General features: G+C 39.1%; 1 pseudogene across 1 annotated transcript; it reads left to right on the top strand.

Annotated features, from left to right (window-relative positions):
- The first annotated feature begins 916 nt into the window (after positions 1-916).
- LOC308495008 lies at positions 917-5,478 on the top strand (annotated as a pseudogene). The gene is made up of 3 exons: positions 917-943; positions 4,869-5,105; positions 5,309-5,478. The product of its transcript is annotated as an uncharacterized misc_RNA (transcript).
- Positions 5,479-12,281: the final 6,803 nt, after the last annotated feature.

The following is a 12,281-nucleotide window of genomic DNA, read 5'->3' as shown; positions in this document are numbered from 1 at the left end:
TTCTTCATTTCAGTTATTGTATGCTTCACTTTAGACTGGTTCTTGTTTATGGTTTCTATGTCTTTTTTTATGCTTGCTATCTCTGTGTTGAAGTTCTCACTACATTCCTTGAGCATCCTTATAACCAGTGTTTTGAATTCTGTCCCTGGTAGGTTGCTTGCCTCCATTTCGTTTAGTTCTTTTTCTAGAGTTTTCTCCTGTTTTCTCATTTGGGATGTATTTCTTTGTTTCCTCATTTTGGCTGTCTCTCTTTTTGTTTCTATGTATTAGGTAGATATGTTATGTCTCCCAGTCTTGCCAGGTGGCCTTATGTAGTAGGTGCCCTGTGGGGTCCAGTGGCACAGTCTCCTTGGTCACCTGCACTGGGTGCTCCAGAAGTGTCCCTTGTGTGGGTTGTGTGTGCCCTTCTATTATATTTGAGACTTGATTGCTATTGGCACATCAGTGGGTGGGAATGACCGTCAGACTGACTGGCTGTGGGGTTTGGCCATCTCCACAGCTTACAAGCTGCTGTGTGGTAATCACATGGAGCAATGGCATTCCCACAGCAGGCAATGGTGCCTGTTGAGATGGCCCTTTGGGTGTGCCACTTGTGGGGCTAATTGGGTGGTTCTCTGAAGCCAACCTCCACATATGTTGCTTCTGGGGTCTCTTGGGAGGGGTTCTGGTGGAGGCCCAGTTCAGCCAATGCCTGTGATCAGTCAGGAACTACCTGGTAGGAGCTACAAAATGATCCTCAGTTGATTGCTACCTGTGCTGGACCTGGAGGTGTGTGGGAGAGGTCATGCTGTGAACTAAAGATGGCTACCACCACTACCAGGTCTGGGGTATCTCTGTAAAAAGCCAGGACACCCCAAGGCCTACTGCTGGTTTCTGGCTTCCGCAAGATTCAGCCACTGATAAAGCCTTGTGCGGTATGGAGTTGGGTTTGGTGGGGGTCTCAGTGAGTCACCAGCATGGAACAAACAGAGCTCACCAGACCAATCAGATTCAGATTTGGCCAAGGGTGTGGGGGAGGGCTTAACACAGGAAGGATAGCGTCCACCTGCTGGTTGCGTAGGAGAACCCCACAAAGGGATAATGGCGACTATCTTCCAGCCCACATCCTGAAGCCACACATCTCAGTCTGACCCTCATTTATCTCCAAGGCTCCCTGTATGTCTATGAGGCCCCCCCCGAGTCACTGTTCCTCTGCTGGAGCCCAGGGTGAGTGCCTGTGAGTGAGTCTGTGTGGACCTTTTTAAGCGGATTGTCTGGGTTTCGCACAGCTTTCCATCCTACCCAGATGGTCAGAATCCCCACTGTTTTTCACAGCCAGATGTTCTGGGGGGCTTCTTTTCCCAGCACCATTTTACTCCAGGCTTGGGAGGCTGGTGCAGAGCTGGTGTCTGTTGCTCCTCTGCAGCTGAGCTATCCCTCCCAATTTTTATCCACCACATGGCAGTTTTGGGCCAGTCTATTTCAGGTCTCTGCCCCTCCTATCAGTCTCGATGTGGCTTCTTCTTTATATCCTTAGTTATAAAACTTCTGTTCATCTAGACTTCAGATGGTTCTCCAGGTTGATTGTTCTATAATTTAGTTGTAATTTTGATGCATTCACAGAAGGAAGCAGGCACGATGTTTATCTACTCTGCCATCTTGTATCTCTATACTTTTGATTTTTTTGAAATATGCCTGATTACACTTGGTCCCTAGAACAACTTTGTATACATGGGGCAGGGTTTTGCTCTCATGATTTTATATAAAATAACAGATACAGAGGGTTAAGTTACATGTTCCAATTTCAGTAATAGAGCCACGACAAGACTCCAGACCACCTGAGTCCTAATCAATCAGGTCTATTTCCATTGTGCCACATCTGAAGGGTGGCATGACAGGTTATAATGTGATGATAGGAGACAGTATGGAGTAATAGTAGTGAACATTTCCTAAGTGCTTACTCTGTGGCTAGCGGTTGTGCTAGGTGCAATAAATTATGTTATTTATTCCTTTCATTATTATTATTCCAATCTTATAGAGAAGGGTGCTAAAGACATAGAGTTTAGATAACTTTCCCAGAACAAACAGCTGGGAGGTGGCAGAGCTGGGATTGGAATCCAGATCACACTAACACTGGCATTCCAGTGCTTTACCACTGTATTAAACTTGACAGAGCAAGCGCTTTGGAGTCAGAGACACTTGACATTGAATCCTGGCTTGTACGCACTTTGTGACTTTGGGAACAACTTCTTCATCTTTAAATGGGATACTAGTACTAGACTTTTAGGGCTAATGTGGATCTAATAAGATCATCTATTTAAATTATTTAGCACATTACTTGGCCCAGAGTAAAGACCAAAAAATAAAGCTACCCAAAGCGAGGCAGTTTATAATAGTACTATCTCCACCAGTGTCCCCCAGCAAAAGGAAATTTTATCCCCTCTCTGACCAGCCCTTTAGACTAGTCTAATCTTTTGTTATCCCAACAATATGTGGTTAATGGTCAGTGTTTCTATACATTTTATATGTGAAATAAAATGAAACTATCTTTTCATTCATATACTTTGAAATTAAAGAACATTCTAATTCTAAAGATTTTAATTGTCAAAGGCACAATGAGTTTGTTGTGGAAATTCCAAATCCAGCCTGCCACAAACTGCTGGCCTCTTGGCTTTTCATCCTAAGAGTGAACTTATCAGACACTTGAAAACGAGTGCCAAGTGATTCCAGGAAATTTTGTCTGGAATTTAAGGGAAAGATGTGTGTTTGAGAAAGTCTTTGGATGGTGTGAAATAATTTTAAGTCTGATAGATCTTGGGAGGGGTTCATGATGGGAGTGCAATGTCAAGCTCCCCTACCCCATTTCCCCCATTTCCGAGCATCTACAGATTCCAAAGTGTTTCAGGGATGAAGGCAGAAGGACAAAAGTGGGAAGGCAGGACTAAACAAAGTGATACACAATGTACCAAGCTAAAGCAACTATTATTTCGAAAGATATCTCCTATGTTCTGGGAGCCTGAAAAGGCAGGGAGGGGCCAAGAGCAGGCCTACTAACTTTTACTCGCCTTGGGGAAGAAGGTTAAGGGCAGAGAGCAAGAGAGTCAGTGTAAGGAGAATCCTTACACAATTTTCACTTAGCTAATGTATTAGTTTCTTATAGCTGCTATAGTGTATTATTACAAACTTAGTGGCTTAGAACCCAAATATATTAACTTACCCCTCTGTAGGTTACAAGTCCAACATGGGTCTCACTAGGCTAAAATCAAGGTGTCATTAGGGTTTCATTCCCTTCTGGAGGCTTTGGGGACTAACCTGTTTCCTTGTGTTTTTCAGCCTATATTCTTTGACTTATGGCACCCTTCCTCCATCTTCAAAGCAAGCAATTGCTGTTCAGAGTCCTTTTACAAATCTCATCACTCTGACCTATTCTTCTGCTTCCCTCTTTTACTTTTCAGGACCCTTGTGCTTACATTGGGCTCACCAGGATAATCAAGATCATCTTCCTATTTTAAAGTCAGCTGATTAACAACCTTAATTCTATCTCCTACCTTAATTCTCCTTTCCCATGTATCATAACATATTCACAAATTCTGGGGAATAGGGCACGGACATCCCTGGGAGGAGGTGTTATTCTGTTTAACACAGCTACTGAATGTTATAAAGAGAATTGGCCCCAGTACAAAAGAGAGAATAGATTAGGGACGTCAACAATTCTGACAAAATATTTAAAATTCAGGTTTTATTGGTAAAATGGCTCGCTATAGACCTGCTCTTGAATGGGAACACAGCATATTTGTAAATATGACAGCCTGCTCCCAATGATTTTCTAATTTTAACACAATTTCACTTAAAAGGGAAAATTAGCAAGAAGACAAAAGAAGTCTAAAGAATAACAAGATTAATCTCACCACACATTAGAACAATCTATAAAGCAGTAATTTTTAAGATGGTGATGCTGGCTCAAATGTGAAATATTTATCAGTGGAACAGAAGAAAGAGGTTGAAAATAACTTTCACCATATATAACATTAACAGATGTCAAATATGCACCATACAATGATGAGCAAAATATTTTGTATTATAAGCACTTTGGAACAATTGGATAGAAATGTGGAAAAAATTAACTTAAAACTACATATCTCCTACTATAGGGAACAACTGACCTCAGCTGGTATTTTAACTGAGTTAAAATCAGGTAAAATCAAATATAAAGAATAGAATAGACAACTCTTTATTTAAGACAACTATTTGATAAAGTATAATCCCAACGTGGGGAAGTGGACAGACAATTTGCAGAACAAAAAGCACATAGGATAAATCAATAGTTGAAAAATATGTAAACCTCATTATGGGATAAGGAAGTACAAATACAACAGAGTACCAATTTATGCTCATTTAATCAACCAAAAAGTTGTTTTAAGAGATAAAACCCAATGTTTGTGAGGTTGTGCAGAAATACGTGTTAAAGGTGATGATCATAATAACAACAATAGCCAACATTTATTGTGCCCACCTTCCTCATAACATTCCTAGGCATGGGGACTATTTTTCTCCCATTCCATAATAGCTAATATAGGCAAGACCAGCCTAATAAAGCTTTGTTGAAGTGCAAACCCTGTGTTCTTAACCAAAACTCTATGCTGCCTTCAACAGCAATATGTAAGTAGAGCAATGGAAAAATTCTTATCTTCTGAGTAATGTATTTCAGGCCCAGAAATTTAGCCTGAGAAAATAATTTCAGAAAAACAAAGAAAGCTAAGTAAGCATTTTTGGAAGTTACAGTTCTAGTGCTCCTTGGGCCTTGTGGGCCGGACAAGGGCTTTCTGCAGAACTCGAGCTGGCTGTGTGTTTTGAGGGCTTTTCTGGGCCTTTGGAAAGGATTGGCCTAGGCTAAAGCATCTAGAGATCCTAGATTTGCTTCAGGTCAGCAGTCCCCACTGGAGAAAAAATACTGAATCTAGGTGGTGTGCATACAAAAGCAGCAAGACAACCGATAACTAAAAAATATCAAGAAGAGTATGAAGCATTCTGTAGGGAGCAAGATCTTTCTCTTGACTACTGGCTTGCCAAAATGGAGTCTTACTATAATAAAAGATCAGTGGGAATGATGAGAGAGCAGGAGACAGGCAATGAAATCAGGAAGAAATTGGAGGGGAAAACAACCCAAAGCATAGAGAGACAAAAATGGTTCTATTTGGTACCTGAGAGAGAGATGAAACACATATAGAAGCAATACATCAAGCAGGACATGTGAAAGAATTTAAGAAGAAAATGTTTGGACAATTACTACAATCCCATAGTGAACCAACATTCCCAAAAATTGTGCCAGAAGAACATGGTGTCCAGAATGCACAGAGAATAAAACAGGTAAATGAGAGGGAACAGATACAAATTAAAGATCACCAGGAATGCATGACTCAAGGGAGAGAACTCATAAAGGCTCAAGGAAAGAATCTTGAGAAAAAGCCAGAGTCAGCCACCTGCCCAGGAGAAGCATGAAAGAGTAAAGAAAGAGATAAAAGAGTTTGAAAGTGTTATTGCATATCCACTTTTCCAGCCACACAGTAGAATTTGCATTAAAGTGAATATTCTTATGGAAAAGTCTTAGAATGGAGAAGAGAATACAATTATAAAATCATATCAAAGAAAATTCTTAACCATAACTCCCTTTTTGAGAAGTCAAATAGGAAAAATTAAAGATTAGTAAAGTTTCAATTATTTTATGATAAAAAAGAAAATAATTTCAAAGAAAAAAACTATATACCCATCCATGCACACAAAGATATTTAACAAATAGCTATTGATTGCTCATTATCTACCAGGAAAAAAAAACTATAAACAAATTACAGTATATGAATGCAAACACTAAAATGATCAATGTAACAAATATGATCAATTGTGGAAAAATATTGATGAAATAATGTTAAATGAAAAAAATTGACCACACTAGTGGATATTCTCTATATAGAGACAGTTGGTCACAGGGTGAGATTCAAGATTCAAGAAGTAAATTTTGTCAGAAAGGCTATGTGAGTTGGGACGGGGATTGGGCAAAATTTCCAAGAAGAACGTTTTCAGTGGGGAAGCCTACCACTTACTTTCATGAAACCAGGCTGTCCATTTTCGATTGACTGCGTATAAAAGCCAATTTTGCAAAAATAGTTGTTCCACCCGCCCAAAGGTTGATGGATATGTGCTTCTAGTTCCATAGAAAACAACACCTCCCCCCCACGCCCGCTTGCCGCTCCCCATCCCCCGCCAACCCGCTCTCGCTTCCCTGCCCAGCCCTTCAAGTGGCCCCGTGCTTCTCTTACCTGATTTCCTGGGAGCAGCCTGTGCTTCTTGACTGGGAAGTGAGCTGAGGCCAGTGGGCACAGGCAGATAGGTGTAAGCGACCAGTGGAATTACCTTTGCCGAGGGCAGCTCCTGTGCATGCTCAGCACAGCGCAGAGGAAGGATTTCTGTAGTGTCTACACTGATCCCTTTTTTGCCAGAGGTAAATCGTTGTATGTCATGGTCTACTGGGGCATTCGGCTTCCATTCACTACCCCGCCTCGCAATCTGAGACCTTCTAGCGGCCATGTCTGGCACCCAGTGCAAAGAGGCAGGGTTCTCAGAGTGTGACTAGGGGAGGGAATATTGGAGGTGGGGTGAGGGTGGGGACCGTTTTATAGTACATATATTTGAATTTGTAGGCCCTATTTAAATTATGGCACTAAAGTTTTTGTTTTATTAGTTTCAGGTATACAAAACAATGCAATAATTAGACGTCTCACACCTCATGAAGTGATATCCCCTCTTCCTCAATCTATTGCCCCTCTGACATCGTATATATCCATTACAATTCCATTGACTCTATTCCCTATGCTACACTCCATATCCCATGATTATATATATTAAATTAATATGTTAAATTATAGTTAGCATACAATATCATTCAGCTTCAGCTTCAGGTGTACAGTGTAGTGGTCAGGCATCTACACCGTCCATAAAGTGGTCTCCCTACATGTTCCCATCTTACACCCTACAAAATCTTTACAACATTATTGATTATATTCCCCAAACTGTCTTTCATATCCTCGTGGCAATATTGTAGTTACCAATTTATGCTATCTAATCCCTTCCCCTTCTTATCCCTTCTAGCAACCATCAGTTTTTCCTCTATACCTCTGAGACTATTTCTGTTTACTTTGCTCATTTGGTGCAGCCACTATGGAAATCAGTATGGAGGTATCTCAAAAAACTAGAAATGGAATTACTTTATGACCCAGCAATTCCACTCTTAGGTATCTATCCAGAGAAATCCAATACGCTAATTTGAAAAAATATATGCACCCTTATGTTTATTGCAGCTTTATTTACAACAGCCAAACTTTGTAACAACCTAAATGTCCATCAGTAATCGACTGGATTAAGAAACTGTGGTACATTTATACAATGGAGTATTACTCGGCTATAAAGAAGAATGAAATCTTACCATTTGCAATGATATGGATGGACCTAGAGAACATTATGCTAAGTGAGATAAGTCAGTTGGAGAAAGACAAATGCCATATGATCTCACTTATATGTGACACTAAAGTTTTTAATCATTAATTTATTTTTGAAAGGATTTTTTTAAACAATAATTTTCTTTCTGAATACTTCTTGGTCAATGCAAACTTATGAGTCCTGATACCCTAGTAGGGTGCTGGCTTTGTTGGTCTCTCTAATGCCTGGCTTACCAGTCTTTCTTCTCTGGTGATGAATTGTTCTTGCTTTTTATAGGAAGGAGTTTGACGATATTAGGCCACTAGACTTAAGAAATATTTCCCAAATACCTGGGTTAGCCAATTGGAATTTCACATTGGAAAAATTCTGCCATAAATGGATAATTGTTTCTCATTTGACCTCACTGGGAGCAACTGGACAACTTCTGTCCAAAAGAAGCACAGAATGAAATGAGCCGATGTGACCATTCCAGGATATTTTCAAGCTAAAGATCTCATGTGTATGTGTGTGTGCATGTGTGCACGTGTGTACAAAAGATAGATAGATAGACAGATAGATAGATAGATAGATAGATAGATAGATAGATAGATAGAGCCAATAATGCAGGGCACAGTGCATGATTTAAATAGAGCATTTGAGTGGTCTGCTGCATGCCAGGCACCTAGGGGAAGAGGCAAAAAAAAATGTATACAGATTTTAAGATAGAAAAAACTGTATTAAAATTGTAGTACAATGAATGACGCTAGCATTTATTTGATTAATGCCATCTTCTGAATGAACATCATACTACACATTGCTACCGTAATTCAATTCAACTTTGAAAAGTAATACATAGATAACATCTCTTAAAATATGTACGGTTTTTTGGCACCCATGGTATTTATGTTTTTGATCCATTTCAGGTAATTTTGTATGTGGCGTGTCAACAAATGGTCTCTGCCTCTAATCTAATGCTAACAGGAGTCCCCAATCTAAGGTGCGGAAAAAGGAGAGACTTTATTTAGGTGAATAGTTTGCAAAATAAGGAAACACAACCTCTGGAAAAAATGGAAAGCGCATTATCCTCCCCTTCTGGCCCCCAGAGGGGAGGCCCATTTATATAAAGTGCCTGCCCTGGTCCCTGATCGGTCAATTTTTTATATAAATCAGGAACCCAAACTTGCATAGTTTGATTGGACCAAATAACATTGTCCTGATTGGTTCAAATAGTACTGTCCTGATTGGACAGAATCATGTGTCATGATTGGTCATTCTGGAGCTGCTCCGATTGGTCAGTAAAGATGCAAATGAGGGTATAGCTGCTCAGCTCTGATTCCACAGGTAAGGTCTCAGTCCATTGTTTGAAATATGATTTCAGGAACTCGTTTAGAATGGTTGACTCAGTGTTCAGGAGGCTGGTAGCTCCTTCTATGGCTTTTCCCTGAAACACACAGTGCATGAGAGGCCTCTGCCAGCAATAACTACTACACTCTGATTATGAATTTGAGCCCAGTTAACCACAAGCCATCCGTTTTGGCAAGTGTGTTCCTTCTTGGAGTCAACAGGTGTAAGGTAAGAGTGTACCTTCATTCTTTTGACTGTGGATATACAATTTTCCCAGAACCATTTGTTGAAGAGACTGTCCTTTCCCCATTGAATGGTCTTGGCACTCTTATTGAAATTCATTTGACTATATATACAATCCTTGAACTACTTTTACAACTATTGTCAGATAAATTATACCAGTAAACTGAAAAACAAACAGATACTAAAATAGGCACACTTTGAAAACATCAGATGCAAAGGAGGAGAGAGTTGGCCACATTCATGCCATCATCTTGCCTTGCGTTTTACAGTATGACACTTCCAGATTTCAATAATATTGTGTGTTCATATACCCAGAAGTGAAATTACTGAGTCATAAAGTGGTCTATTTTTACTTTTTTGAGGAACCCCCATACTTTTTTCTATAGTGGCTACACCAATTTGCAATCCCACCAACAGTGCACAAGGGTTTAAACTGGGGTTCTTTGTTTTTCCCCCCATTTTTTTAAATTAAAGTTTATTGGGGGTAACAATTGTTAGTAAAGTTACATAGCTTTCAAGTGTATAATTTGGTTCTTCTGGATGGAACTTTCTGATGAATTGTAATTTAAAGAGAAATTAATGTGTATTTCTATCTTTTCTGCTGAAAAAATTGTGAAAACATTCATTAGTTCATTTTCCTCTCAAATTTAGAGTTCTTAGTTCTGGCTGGGTTATCTTATCTGGTATGTGTCCTTTATTTTATTTTTATTTTTTTCTTTTAATTTTTTATTGGGACATAATTTTATAGAGAGTTAAAAGAATAGAACAAAGAATTCCCTTATACCCTTCACCTAGATTCCCCAAATGTTAACAGTTTACCACTCTAGCTTTACTGACCTCCTCCTCCTCTCTCTCTCTTCCCCTCTCTCCCCTGCAACCACACACAGATAAAACACACATTTTTTTCTGTACATTTGAGAATAGGTTTCAGAAATGATGCCATTTTACTCTCCTGTATATATTTCCTAAAATAAGGATATTCTCTTACATAACCTCAGTATACTTTCAAAATCAGGAAATTAACATTGTGACTATACTGTTATCTAATCTGTAGACTTTATTTAGAATTTTCCAATTATCCCAATAATGCCCTTTGTAGCAAAAGGCTATCCTAGATCATATGTGTTGCATTTAGGGCTCTCATCTTTTTAATCTCTCTCTTTTATTTATTTTTTATTTTTTTTAAATTTATTAGTTTCAGGTGTACAAGACAAGGTAATACTTAGACGTTCATCATTTATATCCCTCACACTGTGAACCCACCTCCCCCCATCCACTATCCATCCGACCTCACACCGAGCCATCACATTATATATATAAAATTATAGTTGGCATTCATTAATGTTTAGCTTCTGGTGTACAATGCCATGATCAGGCATCCACAGTATCCCTGAGGTGGTCTCCCAAATAGGACACATGTCCATCGGATACCCAACAAAATCTTTACAACATTATTGAATACGTTCCCCAAATTAATTTTCAAAAAACCCTGAAGCCATCTTGTGGTTACCAGCTGCTTCCTAATCCCTTCACCTTTCCTCTTATCCCCAACTGCCCCCCCCCGCCCATCTAACAACTCTCGGGTTTTTCTTTGTGTCCCCAAAACTGTTTCTGATTAGTTCATTCACATATTCTTTTCTTTAGATTCCGCATATAAGTGAGATCATATGGTACTTGTCTTTCTCTTTCTGACTTATTTCACTTAACATAATGTTCTCTAGATCCATCCTTGTTGTTGCAAATGATAAGATTTCTTTCTTCTTTATGGCTGCGTAATACTCCATTGTATAAATGTACCACAGCTTCTTAATCCAGTCATCTACCGATGGGCATTTCGGTTGTTTCCATATCTTGGCTATTGTGTAAAGTGCTGCAATAAACATAGGAGTGCATACTGATTTTTGAATTGGAGTTTTGGATTTCTCCGGGTAGATGCCTAGGAGTGGAATTACTGGATCATAGGGTAGTTCCATTTTCAGATTCCTGAGATACCTCCATACTGTTTTCCATAGTGGCTGCACTAATCTGCAATCCCACCAACAGTGCACTAGCGTTCCCTTTACTCCACATCCGCGCCAGCATTTGTTGTTTGTTGATTTATTGATGATAGCCATTTTGACTGGGGTGAGGTGGTATCTCATTGTGGTTTTTATTTGCATTTCTCTGATGGTTAGTGAGGTTGAGCATTTCTTCATATGTCTTCTTGCCTTCTGTATGTCCTTTTTAGAAAAATGTCTCCTTAAGTCCTCTGCCCATTTTTTAATTGGGTTTTTTGTTTTTTTGGAGTTGAGTAGAGTAAGTTTTTTATAGGTTTGTGATATTAATCCCTTATCAGATATATCATTGGCAAATATCTTTTCCCATTCAGTAGGATCCCTTTTTGTTTTATTGATGGTTTCCTTTGCTGTGAAAAAGACACTTCTTGTTCTGAGAGGAACTATTTACTCTTAAAGCATTTCCTTCTCTCCTCCTTCACATGGGTAAAGCAGCCTATATGGCCATTTAATCTACGACAATGGAAGCAAGAATGTAGTGTGGGGTAAAGACAGTTTATTCAATTAATGGTGCTGGGAAACCTGGACAGACACATGCAAAAAAATGAAGCTGGACCACCTCCTTACACCATATACAAAAATAAGTTCAAAATGGCTTAAAGACTTAAATGTAAGATCTGAAACCATAAAATTCCTAGAAGAAAATATAGGAAGAAACTTCACAGACATTACCTGGAGTAAGATTTTTACTGATATATCCCCTCGCGCAAGGGAAGTAAGAGAAAAAATAAACATGTGGGATTACATCAAACTAAAAAGATTTTTCACAGCAAAGGAAACCATCAATAAAACAAAAAGGGATCCTACTGAATGGTAAAAGGTATTGGCCAATGATATATCTGATAAAGGGTTAATATCACAAATTTATAAAAAAAAAAAACTAACTCAACTCAAGTCCAAGAAAACTAACAACCCAATTAAGAAATGGGCAGAGGACATGAAGAGACATTTTTCTAAAAAGGGCATACAGATGGCAAACAGACACATGAAGAAATGCTCAACCTCACTAACCATGAGAGAAATGCAAATAAAAACCACAATGAGATACCGCCTCACCCCAGTCAAAATGGCTATCATCAATAAATCAACAAACAACAAAACATCCGCTGGCGCGGATGTGGAGAAAAGTGAACACTAGTGCACTGTTGGTGGGATTGCAGATTGGTGCAGCCACTATGGGAAACAGTATGG

The sequence above is a fragment of the Rhinolophus hipposideros genome (genome assembly GCF_964194185.1).
Source record: "Rhinolophus hipposideros genome assembly, chromosome: X".
NCBI lineage: Eukaryota > Metazoa > Chordata > Mammalia > Chiroptera > Rhinolophidae > Rhinolophus > Rhinolophus hipposideros.
Note: the sequence above shows the minus strand (reverse complement) of the source record. Positions and strands in the feature narration are given on the sequence as shown.